The sequence below is a fragment of the Heliangelus exortis genome, chromosome 6 (assembly GCF_036169615.1).
Source record: "Heliangelus exortis chromosome 6, bHelExo1.hap1, whole genome shotgun sequence".
NCBI lineage: Eukaryota > Metazoa > Chordata > Aves > Apodiformes > Trochilidae > Heliangelus > Heliangelus exortis.
The window spans coordinates 26910180-26927980 of NC_092427.1; the positions used below are offsets into that span (position 1 = coordinate 26910180).

A 17801-nucleotide genomic window follows, 5' to 3' on the forward strand; every position below is an offset into this window, starting at 1 on the left:
ATGGACATATGAGGATGGTAGTAATGAACTTCCCTGAATAGGTGTCATCTTTGAATTTATTTGCCAGAATTTTCTAATATCACAACAATGCATGCACCTGAGAACAGGAATATGTATTTTATTTCTGTAGTTTACATATGCCATAAAGTATTTTGTATTTGAAGCTTTCCAGTAATCATTTTCAAGTTTACATTTAAAAATGGATGTAGGAGACAGATATTTCACATTTTAAAATAAATTGGCCAATTGATTTTTGGTAGTAGATCTTTAGCACAGAGGTATGTTTTTTGGTCATAAACCTACATATATAATCAGATCATGTCACTGGTTTTTTGCATTATTCTATCATTTTAGAGCACAGTAACCACAATAGCTAATTTTTGCAACACTGACGTTCTCCTTTTTCTTTGTAAATGATACCTGTAGTTTTCAGATAGCTCCATCTGGGTTAGTGTAGCAGTGACACAAAAACTGATAATGCTATCTCTATACAAATACATCTGTGATTTTTGCTGCAGTCATTGATCTCACAAGTCATGGCATTTTTCATTTAAATAATCTGGTTTGTTTTTTCATCATCTGGAAAGCTCATGTGGTATATGACGGGAGGACAGGTTTGAAGAATCATGCTGGTTGTACAAGTGGGTGTTTTTTCTAGCCTCAGGTGACAGTTTCCTTCAGTATAGTGAAGCCCAATTTTATAATGGTTTGTAAGAATGTGGAGAAGTGACACAGTGAGGTGTACCCTTTCTGTATCTAGGACTGGGACAACAGCTTGTAGGGGATTTTATGCATCCATCCTGTGCACTGGGTCTAGGGGTAAACATGGTTTGGTTAAACTGTGAACATCAGCTTTAAAAGTGATTGTGTTCCCACGTAAGCAAAATTAGTATATTACTGAGAGGTCATTTTGAGACATGTAAAGGAATGATAAAGATAAATAAGGTCTCTGCTGCAGATGGGCAGGGATTCAGAATAAGCATAAGATTCAGAAGAGCCTTTTGTTTTTTGAAGAACGTAAGACTTTTGTGCAGCTTCAATCAGAAGAAGGGTTGGTAGCAAAGGCAAGGGTGCCTTCACCTTGCTTTGTCACCTCGTATTGTCACTGGAGAACTGATTTGCTCTGGGGCACGAGCACATGATCCGTGCTGGAGAGGGTGGTTCTCTCTTCAGGTTACTGCCACTGCTGCACTATCCTCCTCTCCAGTAATACAGGACTGGGAAAAGGCAGCTGGCTTGCCTTTTTTCATTAAGGGTCCATTTTAATTTTTGTTTTTCCTCATATCTCAGGCAAATTAAAAGTCCATCTTGCAGACTTACTGGCATTGAAATAATCAGGAAGATCTCATTCCATAATACAACGATACAACTTTTCTGTTATCATTGTATGGTCTGTTCTTTTCCCTTAGCAGCTTTGCTGTGTTGCTTACACAGGTTTCTCTCTGTCTTTCTCCCCCCTTTTGTGTTCCTGCTAGATGGACACATTTTTTCTGTCGTGTCAAAATAAGGTGATGGCAAATGATGGGTCCTCTCTGAGATGAGAACACTTTTGCAATCGGGTAACCTTTGGAACAAAACATACACTAGTGAATGGTCCAGCACTTAAGAGTGATTCACTACTAAGCATTATAGAAAATTGGTTTACCAGTTGAAAAATTCCAAGGCAAGTTCTCCTTCCTCAGTGTGGTCTGTGTATGGTACTCTCAATTTTTTCAATTATGTGGTTAAGAAGAGAGGAGATAATGGAAGCTTCTTAAGGGATCCTGTAATGCACCAAACCTGCACTAGTTCTAATGGTTTTGACAGGGTATGAAAACTGCCAAGAGATCAGGCAAAAGGAACTATTTTCAGATATGTTGTGTGTCAGGCTATATTCTACCCTTGGTTTGTCATTAATCTTTAACCTTTATGGAAGTTTTGTGTATTTGTAAAAGGGAGAACGTTTGTTAAGATGATAACAGCATTCCTTTTGTCTGTATTATGTTAGCATTATAAACAAAAATGATAATTGGATAAAAAAGGAGAAAAAGTATTCATTTAATTTCAGGGATTTTTTTAAACTTTTCATTCAGGGTTAAATTATTTTTCTGTGTGGAAGTAAAAGGAAGATCTTACATAATTCTACAGTGTATTTTAGACTAGAATTAATATGAACAAAGGCACATTAAAATACTAAATTTTACAAAAAATTAATGCACTTTTCATCCAATGACATGATTGTCTCATTGTAGGAATGTTAAACACTCAGCTGTGTAAAATACTTAATACTCATTTACAAATGAAATAGTTAAAGACCTATTGGCAAGACCACGGCTATTCTTAGGTTTTGGTTCCCTGTTCTTACCCCCTAAAGTAATATTTTTTCTTCTGTAACTGTTAACATTTGTAACACTTAATTTTTTGTGTTTTCACATTCTTTTGAGAATTACTTCATTCACTGACTCACAGTATCAGTTGTTTTTGCTCAGTTAAGTCTGGTGCCATGGAGTCATTTTACATTTTACATCAATGTAAGCAAAGATAGAGTTTGTTCCTTTTTTGGGTCTTTTGCAAGAAGCTTGTTAATGTGTTAAAAGCAGGTCTGAAATATTACCTGGAATTAAACTGTAGAACAAATGCATATACATAATTTTTAATACGAAAATTTTCTTAGAATATCTCCTACTTTTAAACTTAAATCTTTTCTTGTAATGAAAGTTGCAATGCAGTAGATATTTGGAAATATACTTATTAATAACAGTACCCAAGGTTCCAGGCCATTTACCTGAGCAGAAAGGAGATGGTAGTAAATATCCTGTAACAATTACTGCAGCCATCTGGTTTGTAGTGAGCACCCTGCTGCAACGTATCACAGGCAGCAGAGCAAATGTAGTGTGATGGGACAAGGTAACAGGGATGTGTTCCATGTCCCAAACAAATTATAGAGACTTGGTCCAAACTGGAAGTAGCTCTTCTCTGGCTGAATATTTACCAGAGTATAATACAAATTAGTCTCCCTTGTTCACAGAGGTAATGTGCTAACAGTGCTTTTAAAGCCTTATATAATTTGGAATGTTTGTAAGGAGGTTTCCTGTGGATCTTGCAATGGTTTCAATAAAGAAAACTTATATTTTGAAAATAAGTTAGCTGTCAATGAAGACTGTTGCCACTAAATTGTATTTAAATTAAATTCAGATTTCTGTTGCATTTCAAAAATGTTAAAAGCAGTCACTGAGTACCTGCAAAATTTGTGTGCATTCCTATGAAAAAAACCCACACATAATGTTAGTAAACATGATTTAGATAGCTAAAACCATCTGCTTGCTGATTCAGGGCTAAAAAACCATGATTTCCTTTGTTTTATTTTTATATTGGTTTTCTAGACAAAAACATCATATTGTCTTGATCTGCTTTTTTTTTTTTTTTATTAAATTTTATCTTATTTGCATGAACAAAACTTGACTGCATCAATAGCCTGTTATCCAATCTATTTGACAGGTGTTGCAGATTACATTTGCTTGCAAAATAGCCTGATTTTTGAAAGCAGTTGAACAAAAATCATCTGTTTAGGTTTGAATGGTATATAATTTAGTTCTCTTTATTACGTTAGTGCATTTGTATTAAAACAGAAGAAGAGAAAAAGCTTCAAAACACCTTCTGCAAGGCTTGAAAATGGAATTAATCTCTGAACTTGGATAGACTGAAGTAAGCATACATGTTTCCCATAGTGTGGGATTTTAAGACTCAAGAAAACCATAAGACACATACTTTATAATGTTAGAAATTTAAACAGCTTCAGCTTTCAGTTTTTTCAAGGCTGAGGGAAAGATACCATTTCCTGCAAATAAGATATATTTTTCTGCTATGTATAAGTGGATATTCTGCTGCTGGCAAATTTGTATTCAATAAATAATTTTAACTGTAGGTGTCATCATCCAGGTCTTGATGGCTCTCTGTTCAGGTTTCCGTGGAGTCAAATCAGTCATTTCTGCCAGAAAAAGTTTTATAAGATATAGGCCTATTTGTCTCACAGAAACCAGTTTGTTGTTATGTTTTGTTTTGTTAAATTCGCTATATTCTATCTCTATATTTTTAACAGATCAGGCAGCTTTTAGATGTTAAAGTACACAGATTCTGCTGAAGCAGGTTAGACTAGATCTCTGGATGTCCTTTCCAGGTCCCTGTTACTATGGTGCTGTGAGTACAAGAAGGAAAAAATAAACCCTGATGTAATTCTGCTCATGCAACATCTTGTGGAACAGCTATCTGGAATCTCATGCAGCTTTAGTAGTTTATCATAAAAATCTGCAAGAAAATAAACAATTTGAAAAATTTAAATATTTAACTGCATTATGCTTGCAGGAAAACATTTTTATAAAATTTGTTAGATGTCATTATACTAAAATATTAAATATATGCTTGTAGCTGGGGAATTCCATTTATTTTACAGGACATAGAATATGTTCAGATATTCTTCTTGAAAAAAAAATCTATATTTATGAGTTGGCAGTTTTTGTTCCGTATTAGGTGTATGAAGCAGGGTCTAATCTATAAAATATACTCTTATAATAGTATGACCAAAAATTAACAATATTATTTTTGTTGGTATTGTGTATGTTAGCAAGCTCCAACACATACATATGTAGGAGAAAAATGTACTTACAACTGTTCTTAAAGTCAGGGGAAGTGTGTGATATTTAAGCAATACTCTCATCAGTCAGGAAAATTATTTTTCATTTCACTATAATTAGAAAGTATTGTATCTTTTCTGCCATCTCTTACCTTAAAGGTGGCTGCAGTTCAGGAGTGAAGAAAAAATCCATTATAGATGCTGACTTAATTCATTGTAAATGTCCACAGGCAGCAGTTACTGAACAGCTTTTGTGATATGTTTACAGTAGCCATTCAGAGGTCAAGATGAAGTAAAAAATACAGATCCGTTAGATTTTCTATTTTTATGTTTGTCATTTTAATGCTTAATGATAAATCAACCATTTTGTAGAATTTCTTTCTCTGAGAGGAAAGTACTTGGAACAATTAATCATAAAAGGAACCATTTTTCCAGCTCTTGTCCTTGCTCTGGAGTTGTAGGAGTAAGTGATTTAAGTCCTGCTTTCTTTCACCATGGTATCAAAGGAGGAAAAGTAGTGTTTTGCCACCAGCAGTTTTTTCCACTGATTCCTAGGCTACAGACATATCTTTATTTTCTCTTAGTATCAGCTGCTGATGTGCCAGTCATTTTCATTTCAATGACAATATTTCTTACAGGGAAAGCTATGTTAGTGGATATTTGAAAGGAAACTTTTTGAATATCAGGCACCATATATAATTTTGAGTGTTATTAAAATCATGCATGGCATAGATCAGAACTTCTTTACTGACAAAGAAATCAACAACTGAATCATACCTGCATGATTTCTAACCTTTTACTCCTGCCACATTTTATAAGCTGGCAGAGTTACCCTCATGACACAGGCAAGAGTTTTATTACCCACAGTTTTACAGGGCTTAACTCAAAATCAGTCACAGGTGTTGTGACAGTTAAAAATTGCCCTTCCAGCTCCTAGTTCCATAATCAACTGAGGAGAACATATCGGTTTTCTTAAATATCAAATAATATTTTATAAGTAAACATTTTAAATTACCGCAGATTTTAAATTTGTGAAGTTACAGGATAACCTCTGCAGGGTGGAAATTTCTATGGGTTGTTGTTTGAACTCCTGAAATGTACGAAAACAAAATTCATATTTATTTCTGGGAAAGCAAATTACTTTTCAGAGGAAAGGATCAACACTATCAAGTGGATATGGTATGTTAATAATAGGAGGTGGGACAGTGAGGGTAGAACTAATGGGACACTTACGGTTCAAGGAATTTGGCACTTTTCATTTATGTTGGAAAAAATGTAAATGGTGTCACCCTTGCCTCCTAGTCAGACAGACATCACTAAGTGATATCACTGACATTTAAAATGACTGGAATGTTATTTCCTTCTGTTAATTTTCTTTTGGAAATCTTACAGTATCATCACAAATGAAACAATATCCACTCATAATGGTTCAAGAAACAAAGATCTGTAGTCTCAATACTGGATTATTGCCCTTCTATCTCAAAGCTAATTGAAATCCAAGATGTTTGTATCAAAGCTGTAATGAGACACCGACAAATACCTTTCTGCCCCACTGGAAATGTAATCTTTCCATTGAACATTTCGTCCTGGTAAATTCCATCTTCAGTAGGAATGGGCATTTTGCATTTGAATCAAGGTCACTACTTTGGATCAGGTGATACGGTGTGAGCTCTGATTGCCTTTAGATGAAATTGATCCTTTGCTGTGTTGAGCATAAGGCTGTGATTTTTTTACACCCAATTATCTTATTATTTAATCTAGATAAATTTGGAATTCTAACGGTACTGCCACTTTTTGATCTTTCCATAAAGCAATGCAAAAGTTCTCGTAATAGCCTGTTATTCCTAGATAGTAATATTCTGTTCCATTTCTTTACTAAAAAAAATCAGTGCTTTATTTATTTATAATGTATTTGACAATTTGATAGAACTGAATATTTTATAACATGTTCCTTACTTTTGCAGTGGTAAAGCAATAGTTCTATGTATAATTACTCAAACTTGTTTAAGTAAGCATAATTATGTCTGAGTACCTAGAAACTAAACCATTTATTCAATGTTTTGGACGTTTTACTAAGCCTTTGACTTCAGTGAAGAGAGGCAATATAAAACTCAATGGCAGTTGCATTGTGTTTACTTATCTTCAATGAAAATTTTCATTATCTTTCTTTACAACTATGCTTTGGCTTTTTTTTTTTTTTTTTTTTTTTTTTTTAATAATATGAGGTAAGCTAAACTGAGGATATGTACGAAGCCACTATTTTTTCCTCTTCTGTTTTGATATGAATATATGCTCCTAGCATTTTCACTTCACATCAAGTGTGTAGATTACTTGTGCAAAAAAAATTGGGAGGACATTTCTTCCAATGGAAGGAATAATGTGAAAGGTATAAATATCAGCAAGTCTCTGCAGGTATGAACCTGTTCTTATTTAAATTGATGGAAATATCACCACTGACTGCAGTGAATGCAGAATCAAGTCCTCAACTCTTTCTGAAAATCAATTAGATGTGCCCTTAATAGGTTTACATGCCTTTGAAAAACCTATCTCTAAATTACTGTTGGAAAACAATCAATTAGATATTGTATTTAATGTTATTAAAATAAATTCCACAATATTATGTAAAATGAAAGGTAGATATTGGAGTTGGTGTTATTAATGTAAATCCTATAGTATTGTATAAAATGGAAGAAAATGCTTTAATTTACTGGCTTTTTCTTTAGTCAAAAAGATGAAGCTGTATCTGAAACACATTAGGACTCAATAGAATGCTGGTGTAACTCAGTGTATTTGAATTGTTTCTGTACTGTGAAGAAAAGTGCTGGTACTGGGAAGCTGAGAGTTGAGAAATTGCTGTTAGGCATTGGACTGAAATACATTCTAAATGGATTTTTTATATGGTCCTGTAGCAATTGAAAATTCTGATTCAGTGTCTACTAAGAAAATGTTGGAAATGCTTTTAGAAATTTCTTACCCAATAATAATATTGTCAGTTCAGTAATACCAGATAACCCAAAAATAATGATTAAGGAAGACTAAGAAATTTTTACAGTAAAAATTGTGGCTTATTCTGATTTGGATTTATTTTGAATCTTGCATTTTTCACAGGAGATTCAGTGATGGCTGAAGAGTACATGACACAAGTTGGCAGGTGATATGGCTCACGGTATGCATAAAGGTAGTTTTTCAGTCTCTCCCATCTTAATCTGCTGTCTTTCAGGCTCAATAATCTGTTTCTTTAAAATGCATTGTTGTTAAATGTCATATTGACCATGAGGTCATTTAACATTGTATTTTCCTAGGGAATAGAATATTCTTTTGAAATCTTAGCTAGTTATGTAGATTTTATAGTTTTAAAACTATATTAACATCTGCTTAATGTAATTAGCATACATTTTAATTGAGATACTATAATACAGTATATTTATGATTATATGAATTAAAATTCTGCAATGTAGGTAGTATATAGACATGCATGGAGTATGTATGTTGATTTACACAAAATTAATATTAAAATATGTTGAGGTTATTATTAGTTTTATTTAATAAATTCAGACACTGAGTCAAAAGTCCAAAGATGCTTTAAATACCTTATGACATCATCAGAACCAGATAGAAGATAGGCTTTGGGAGGAATTTCAAACCAAAGAATTTTTGAAAGTGTTATTTCAGGAGTTATTATATGTTGTTTATAAATAGGAGCTGAAAAAATAACAGATTTGAAATAAGGAACTGTTGTAATTGGTAAATATTTAATAAAAACAGCTGTATGTGTGAAAGCCTGATTCTCAAAAATTATGGAATGCATTATTTGCAATGGTAAAAATGTGACTGTTGGTCTGAGAAAAAGCATGTGCAGTATTAGCCTAGAAGCTAATGTTTTAAGAAGTTATTTCAAGCTAATGAAAAGAAGGTCATAGATTTAAAACGCCATTTCAGCCATGTAAGTGTAATAAAATCAGCTAATGCAGGGGTGCTTTCTTGCAATAATAAATAAGCAGATGGCTGATACGGAATACAGCAATGTATCCAAGTGAGTAAACAGCAAATGAAGGATTATCCCTAGTTGTGAAGAATCCATTCCAGCAAGAAATTACTGCTGCATCTGAAATCTGTAGGACTCCTTAGAGAGCTAAAAGAGAATCTCGTCTGTATGCCACAGATCTCTGTGCTGAACTGTAGTGCACAAAAGTACATGTTCCCCAGATTTCCCTTTTTAAAGGACTTATTTCACAGTACTAATCAGACTTTGGTGTTATGAATTTTTAGAAGTATGGGTAGGTTCTCTATGCTGTTACTTGACATTTGAATGCAAGAGAGATGTTCTGATTTTCTCTATATTCTAAAATAAGAATAAATGTTGTGATATTCTAAAATGGCTTGAAAAGAAAATAGCAGGTTCTACACTGCTGCCAAATCTGAAAGGTTGCAATAGTAAAAGTAACAACAGGAAAAGAGGAAGAATAAGCATTTAAGGAGAAATACTTTATTCCATGTCTATAGTGAAGTGGAAATAGATTATCCAAAGCAAATGGCAGGACAGCCAAATCTGAGAAACTGAGTGTCAGTAAGCTGGGGAAGTGTGGAGGAACAAATTTCTGAGGCCGCAGAATAAAGGTGTTAGGTATAAATTGGAACTGATTTTGTACTTAAGGGTCTGCCAAAATGATGGTACTAGATCTGATGCACGGATATCTTGCATGTATGGCATATTTCTCAGACAAATTCCAGAGCACCATGATAGGCCACTCTAGAGCAAAGAAATTATTGGTGGTTAATGAATTGAACTGATAAAAAATTTCTGTAGAGCATTGTTAATATGATCTAGAAAATGGAAGAACTACTGAACAAAATTATTACAAATTGGATACTTTTAGCAATATTATTAACTGTGGGACAGAGCCAATGTTAATAATGTATGTATAATTCCTGCCACACAACAGCTTTTGGACTTGAAGCCTTGAGCCTAGCAATATAGAAAATATATATTTAACAGTTGGCAAAGAGATAGGACATAAGTGAGGATAAAATAATGAAATTTTTATTTCTCCCAAAGCGACACCGATTTTTGGTGACCAAGAGATGTTATGTGTTGTGGTTTAATTTTGTAGCTAAAATGAACACCAACAACCATACAGACTTCAACATTCAAGTATGGATATTGGGCAGTTCTAAAAAAACGTCCTAGCACATTTGAGATAGACACATGTAAATTGACACATGCAAACTCAACAGTACTCTTAAAAATTGTGGTCAGACAACACATCTGTCTTTCACTTGGACACCTGCTTTGTTTTGAAAAGATTCACATTTTATGAGATTTTGTCTCTGGACTTGAGAGGTAATGTGATCTGTATAATCAGTATTACAGAAGACTTTAAAATTTTACTGTTTGGGTTTTTTTAAGGTTTTTGTATTTCTCCTGCCACATACTCAGATAGCAGGCTCACTGTAGTGTTTTATACTTCTCATATGATCTGTAAATCTGTGATGCACATTTTTTTAATTTTAGAAGCACAGTGTTACAGTTCTGCCCTAAACGCTGACTGACTTCACCAATGCAAAAAGTGTTTCATCCAAGTCATCCCTTTCTTATCTTTTGTATGTAAGTCTTGCTTTCTCTGAAAAAGTATTTTTAACTAAATAAACTCCTAATTAAAACTTAATTCAGTTTTAATTGAACAAGTGTAGATCCCTTTTACAGAATCCCCCAGGTTACTTTAATAGATGTCTTTTCATTTAGGATACGGTGTACATAAATGTTTCTTTAATTGAGTCTCCTGGCTAAAGTGGGCCTCACTGTGGGCATCCATTCTCACTCGTATTCCTTTCTTAATTGGGATGGCTGCTTGGATGGTTATGTGAAGAAATGCATCAATATTCTAGCACAGGTCACCACATAATCTTGGTGACACATTACCAAGATGGAGGAGGCAGTTATGAGTCAGAAGCAAAAGGCAAGAAGTCATGGAAGTTCTTTCATATGTGCTGGTTCTTATCTTACCTTTATTGCACAACAGAATATTTTGGTTCAACTTTAACCAACTTTATCAGATTTCTCACTGAGTGAACCCATAGAAGACATGAGTTAGGACTGCTCTGTTAATTCTGCAAGCCTTTGCAACTTGATTCTTTTAAATACTGTGTCCAGCTGCATCAAGGTGGTAGATTAAGGCTTATAATATACAAAACTGTCCTGAAGAATCAAGATACTTTAGAAGAATATTTCAGCAGCCAGAACTGTGCAGAAGATAAGTTGAGATATAGTTAAATATTTTTGCCAGCCTTTAATGAAAAACACTGTTGTAAAACTTACTACAACAGCTAGGAAACATAAACACATATTCAAGTCAATGGAAACTAATTAGATAATCTTTCTGACATCAAATTCAATGTGATTTGATTATATATCCAGAAAGGAAGCTTCATGTTTATGAAAGATGGATTTCCAGTAACATAGTAATGAACTGTAGCACATCTTTGCCAGTGCTTTTTGACCCAGTAAAACATTAACAGATTTTTCATTTTGTTTATGCTATAGCAATTGGCTGCAAATGTGTGATAACACTGTAATAAGCAATATTGACTTGTGGAATGGTATGGAAAATCTGATCCAGAAAATGTGTTTATATCAAGTAAAGCAGAAATATTAATAATTTCATCTTAGGGGTGGTGTGCAGACACTTTTACTGTAGAAATGTAGGCATATTCCCCTTAGAACTTCAGTCATAGATCTCAGTGAAGTCGATACTTTGGGTCTTATCTACTGTATTCAGTGAAAAGCTTTCCTATTATTTTGTTTATATTACTGACATAAATGGGGGTCCTAGTCAGGAACAAGGGCTGTACAATGGGGTATACAAGTGAAAAGAAAAAAGATGTTTTTTCACTGATAGATCCTATAATCCAAGTATAAAATAGTTTGGACAGAGGTAGATGGTTTTGTATTAAAAAAAAACAAGGAGATATTGGTTACTGCCATAGTGAATGTATCAGTGCCTGAAGTACTGTCAAGTTTTGATAAATGTCACGGAGCAAGACAGTTTTATGGGAAGAGCTCTGGAGATCAGGCAGAACTGTATCCCAACAACTTAGACAACTGATGATAAATCTATGAATAAGAAACATTTAAATAATGGCAAATGTTTGTATTCTGGCTGGTTTTTTAATGTTTACTGCAAATAGAATACATGGATGAATCGTCTCAAACTGGCAGAAGGTAACCTGTGCTACACTAAAAACACCTGAGGGGCAGTTGTGCAGAGTAACACTTGGAAACTTGGCTTTTACCATGTCTCATGCAGTAATTTTCCAGTGTTGGGACATTGTTGGATGAATGTCAGTTGGATCTTACTCTACTCTTAAGTCATAAAGAAAGAACAGCTTCCCTCTGTTTAGAAGAACAGTCAGTTCCATCAGCACAAACACAATGATTGCAAGTAGAGTTGCACTGCTAATTGACTTGTATGAAAAAAGAATGCATTTAATGTTCAATTTCTCAGTCAAGCTTGAGGTAAATAGTTGGGGCAAGATCTGCAGTTTAACTTTGAACGTGATCACTCAAGCTTCTCATAATCCATTGCTTACACAATACTGCAGCTGGATAAAATTACTTACGATGTGGGCAAGAACTGTAAGCAGGGGTAAGAGGGGAAGCAGTGGAATCTTCCAAATCAGTTTGTTAATATTGTATGGTTATAGACAGTAGTGGAGCATGGCATTCTGAACTAGGAGCTTTCTTTAGTAGTTTCACCTGAAAGTCTAAGAAGACAGTTGGCCAGAACAGTCTGTGAACGCCTGTCTCCACAGAAGCTGATGGAAGAACTGTAGCCAAGTGTGGATTCTACAGTTTATACACTGTAGTGTGTGTATGTATGTATCTCCATACACTCAAACATAATACAGTAGTCAAGTTATTCATACATGCCTACACACTCAGTAGTCAAGGCACTTCCTTTACAGAAAAAACTTCTGTCTGCAGAATTGCACCATTTGTAAACTATTCATGTAATATCTGTTGGTCAGGAGGTTACACATTGAAGACAAGACTTTGTGCTTCTGGGAGGAGGAATACACATCTGTAGTTATGAAAGCAGCTACCTGTTCCTCTCTACAGCTGCTTATGCAGTTGGAGATGATTTGTTAGACCATTATTAGCTGTGTAATTTAATAGTCCAAAACAAAAGGCAAATTGATATTTGGCAATAATAATAGATTTAGCACTTTCTATGCTTCTAGATAATTTTTTTAAGGTGTTAGAAGTTAATCCATGAATTTTGATCATGACAAGCTTTAGGCTTGTGTTTACTTTCCAGGCCTTTTTTACCCACTATGAAACAACACATAATAATATTCTTGGAAATATCTTTGTGGTACATACTTATTTATATTTTATATTAAGTATAGGAGCAACATGTTTATCATTTTGCAAGAAAAGCTCAATAGCACCACATTTCTAGCTAGTTTCTAGATAGTTTCCTGGTTTATATGTAGTTATATATACTGTTTCCTTTTCACTGGCACTTTTTTTCTTTCCTTTCAGAAGGGCTCTCCTGGTTATATTGCTAACTGTAATCATGACTGGTTGGTTGCTTTTAAAAACACCCATTTCTACAGGTTTCTGTGTTGGGTGGAAATAGTATCTCATGTTTTGTCTTCCTGATGAATCTGATTAATTGTCTTTCATCTTCATGTCACCTGCCTGACTTGTGCTGCAAGTGTAGGAAAGAATTGAGTCAAAGTAGTCCTTTAATTGCTGGTAGTTTTGTCCCAGTCCTACACTGAACCATACAAATAAATGAAATGGCCAAAAAAACTACTGGAAAGACTGTGACCTGTTGCCCTATTACAAAAGCTAGTTCTATTACAAATCTTGACAAAAGTGAAAAAAACCCACCTTTATTTTTCAGGTGAAATTGTGAAAAAATATGTGAGCCCATATAACTCACAGAAGTCCTAAAACCACCTTTGTCAGGTATAGGATAGTTTTTTATATTGCATTTTGCATGAATAAATGTGAACTTGCTCTGGCTCTGCACTGAAACTGCTGAACTCTGTTGGAACATAATGAATATGGTGACAGTTTGAGCTAGCAGTTACAAGCTCAAGCTTTCTGAAGTATTATAGGAATTAGTGATTAAAGGCCTACAACCTGTGATTTGTAGGACATCTGAATAGTTCACAGGAGCAGATTTCAGTCCCTCTGAACTTCCTGGTAAGACCTCTTGCTCTGAATTTCATTGTTAGCAATCTCATTAGCCAACCACAGAAAACAGACAAGGGAAAGAAGAAGAAGGCACCTGTTGTTCCCCACAGTGCTCTTCTTGCCATGAAAGAGAAATCAGAGTAAAATGTGACAAAGCAGGAGATAGTAAGAAATAAATAAGAGGCTCTGAATCCGAGAAGATCCATGTTACCACTCCATTCTGAAAGGGGAGAAAAATGTAAAACCCCAAACCAAGTCTCAATTTACTATGTTTTGAAAAGAAAATCCTTGGTTCTGGAAGATAACAACAGATCAATGCTAATGAGTCTGCCATAATCCTCATCATAATTTTCAAGCTATGTGTTATGTTTCTTTTCAAAATAATCTGTATTCAGGGGAGTCTCAGCAGAATGGAGGGATCACGAAGACCTTGTGTAATACCAATTGCTCAGATAAACATCTAAACATCAGGGAGCTTGTCTGTGCACCCCAAATGAAAGGTTTGATAAAATATATGTTCAAGAAACAGCGACATTAAAGGGAACCCTAAGCATGTACCAAAATACAAAGCAATAATTATCACTGGCCCTAAAATAATGCTTTTTTCAAGAAATGCCCGTTGAAAATTTTGTGGGTGATGACAGAGTATCTTAGGTATGCAATTTTCTAGGAGCAGAACCAGTATTGCAGTAGGCACAACTTAAAGAATCACTTCTCTGTAATAACTATGTTTAATGAGATAATAATAAGTTGGCAACCAACAAGATACAAAACCATAAAATCAGTCATTCTGGTTAGATTATTTGGTTTTCAAATTAGGATTAACTGTTGTCTGTGCAACCCACTGAATGGAAAGGGAGCGATAGAACTTACTAATTTTTCAGTTATATGCATCTAGTTCAGGAACTCCAGAATATTTACCTCAGTAATATGATACTGTCTTCCAATTACTGCATTTAAACTTTTCAACCAAGTAGATAATATTTATTTATGATTTATTTAATTACTGAGTAAAGTATGGGATTTAATTTCCTTTATTCAGTGTATAAAATTTAATTAGAAAAAATACAAAAATTTAGTTAAATGATCTGTAATAATTATATTTGAAAACCTATGCCCTCTCACTGCTAAACTCCCTCAAACTGCCTTCTGCTCTCAGTATTTGTTGTATGCTTACTGTGGAGTCTTGCTTTGCTAGTGAAGTTCCCTGTGTTATGATGTAAACATTTCCCTATCTCAAACCATTGCATTTTTCAGAGGTACTATAGGTTAACAAAATTCAACAGTATGACAATTGGCTGTAAATTATTTCATAGTGCACGTCTGCCTTATAAGTAAAAATCTTAACCTCTTTTTTAACATTCTGAGTGTGTAATCCATAATCAAAGAATGCACAAAAGACAGACAATGAACTGCTAAAATAACTGTAATGATGTATAAGTCTACAGTTGCCCTTTTCTCTCTGCTGAAGGACTCCGCATATAAGGCAAATCTCCACCTGGCAAATTCTGATGTCATTTTTTTTTAATTACATGGGTATTACCAGATCCAATATATGAAAACACTATATTGCTTCCATTATAGTTAAACATTTGCATTAAACACAAATGTTATTTGCTTATCTGTGTTCCCGGCTTCAGGCCAGTATCTCGTCTGCTTATTAGTTGCAGTGTAATCTAAAATAGAGGCTGAATAAAATAAATGACCAAGAATATAGCTTCAGATAATACTGTCCATGTGCCCTACTCTGTCTTTCCCTTTTCTGTTTCTCCCTAGGGGAGAAGTAGTTTTTTTCCATATGGCAAATCCAGTTCCTGTCCACAGCAATCACGTAACTCTTGACATCAGTCTCACAGCAGAATAAAAAGTCAAATCAGCAGGAAAGTTCCCCATAAGAGCAACAGGTAGTCCCAGCAGAGAAAAAAACCAAAAAACAAAACACCTTCTCAATCTGTTCCATTTATTTTCTTTCAATAAGAGCTCTACTCATTAGAAACACTCAGGTTGTCTTGTAATTTTTAAGATAATATGCCTTCAAAGAGTAACAAGTCATCATTCAGCAAGCTTGCCAGCCTTTCAAAGCCTTTTATTGCAGAGGTGCATAAACAAAGAGGTGAATAAACAAACCTATAAAGAGAACAAATTGAAGTTTCTGCTTTCCCTAATGTTTTGCATAGAGGCTTCTCTTAAAATGGGCCAGACCTCAAATTATAAATTTAAAATAACCAAAAATTTTTGGATGCACATGGTGGGATGCATTTCTATATTTTACATACAGACTGACTCTAAAGCCACAAAAAAAGATTTTTAATTGAAATTTCAAAATGTTGGATGAAACCCAGCCCCAAGATATCCTTTCTTATTACAGTCCTACATATTAAAAAATATTACTAATAATTTGATTCTGGGTATTTTAAATTTTTAGAGGTAGGCAAAGGAAAACTAATTATAATACAAATACCTGTCATATAAATATAAACAAAATAGAAGTAAAAGTGTAGTTTGTTATATCACTGGAATTCACACATACTGGACTAATGTACATAATGTCTTGGTATGCAGTTACTACGTTCTATGAGAGCTTACTTCAGTGTGAATTAGTTCTTTAAGGAATTAAAAGGAACTGTCATATTTATACTAAAATTACTTGTCCTCCCCCAAATGAGAGAATTATTACCAGGCTTAAAAAGCAGGCAGAGAAAACATGCTCCAAAATACACAGATTCTATCAGCTGGAGCAGGGCTTCTGCAAATACAGAGTTCAGAATAAAATGTCATTAGAAGAACTGGAGAAGGCGGCTTGGAATAAAAAAAAAAATCTATTTACTGAATAGAGCACATGTAACTTGAGCTTGGAAAACTTAGTGTTATTAAGTGCAAAATAATGCAATTTGTAGGAAAGACGGGGAGAAACATTTTAAGTCTTCACATTACAGATTTGTAATCAGCTCTTAATTTAGAAAGGAGACTGGGAATTGGTGTGAAGAGCTCAAACCAAGTGTAGATTCCCTGGAAGAGTTTCCTATATTAATTTCTGCATTAGTACCTGAGAAACAATTGAAAATTAAGAAGAGGCTCAAATAGAGCATGCAGAACTCCCTGAAGACTGGTGTTGGCTTACAAAAGAAAAAATCAAAGTGATCACTCTGTTTAATTCTGTGCCAGAATATTTGACCTTACTGTAAAAACAAGTAGAGAATGCAGGGACAGAGACTGGAGTAATATTGAACTCTAGTCCACTAAAACTCTGGTAGCAATTCTTACATAAAGATACCTACCCCTGTTTCTTTCTAATTCTTGCTACTTTTGTATCTTGTATATGAGTTTATTCTTAAACTTTTGTGCTCTTAGATTGACTTTGTAATGTCTTTTAACCAACTTTGTAATCACAGAGAGATTACAAACACAAGTTTAAGTCTGAGGTAGAGCACAGTAAAGAACGATTTCCAACATCAGAGATGACGAAATACTGTATTTTAAGTGGGCCCTTTAAAAGAGTATTAAACTATTTTATATTTTTATAAATAATTTATTCTTTATAAAGAATTAAAAATTAAATATAATTTATTCTTTGTAAATATATTATTCTTTTTTAATAATACTATGTAATTTTATTTTAAGACAGATGACTTATCACACTGTGTCATCTAAAGCAATGATGCACTAGGCCATTTTGGTAGTTCTTGCCACCTAGTTGGATTAGTGCTTGTATATACATACAAGAAGGATCATGTGCTACAAAAGTATTTGAAAATCTGCTTGCTAATCACACTATTTAAAGATGTCCTGCAGACTTCCAGTACTGCTAGATGAAAGGTTTTTTTATGGACTAAAATGCTAGTGAAAATTTAAATTAAAACTGCAAGCATTTTCAAAACTTTTATCTGTTTTCTGGTAGCTCTGTTTATAGCTGTTGCTTGAGTTGGCAATAGGCAAAAGATGGAATTTGAGAGCCGATGAGTAATCAGTGCACATGGCCATGGACTC

The 17801-nt window shown here is 34.1% G+C and overlaps 1 protein-coding gene and 2 long non-coding RNA genes across 6 annotated transcripts in view; 1 reads left to right on the top strand and 2 right to left on the bottom strand.

Moving 5' to 3' along the window:
- METTL8 (methyltransferase 8, tRNA N3-cytidine) overlaps window positions 1-17801 on the top strand; it is an 83530-nt gene that overhangs the window by 1513 nt on the left and 64216 nt on the right. For all 4 annotated transcript variants that reach the window (XM_071747370.1, XM_071747371.1, XM_071747373.1 and 1 more), the window contains exon 2: window positions 7718-7775. The gene's annotated coding sequence lies outside the window, so the exon portion shown is untranslated. The remainder of the gene's footprint in view (window positions 1-7717; window positions 7776-17801) is intronic.
- On the bottom strand, window positions 3545-6461 carry LOC139797694 (uncharacterized). The gene is made up of 2 exons (XR_011726554.1): window positions 4762-6461; window positions 3545-4284 (listed from the first exon to the last, which is right to left on the bottom strand). It is a non-coding gene; the product is annotated as an uncharacterized lncRNA (long non-coding RNA).
- On the bottom strand, window positions 8130-12139 carry LOC139797695 (uncharacterized). The gene is made up of 2 exons (XR_011726555.1): window positions 9551-12139; window positions 8130-9479 (listed from the first exon to the last, which is right to left on the bottom strand). It is a non-coding gene; the product is annotated as an uncharacterized lncRNA (long non-coding RNA).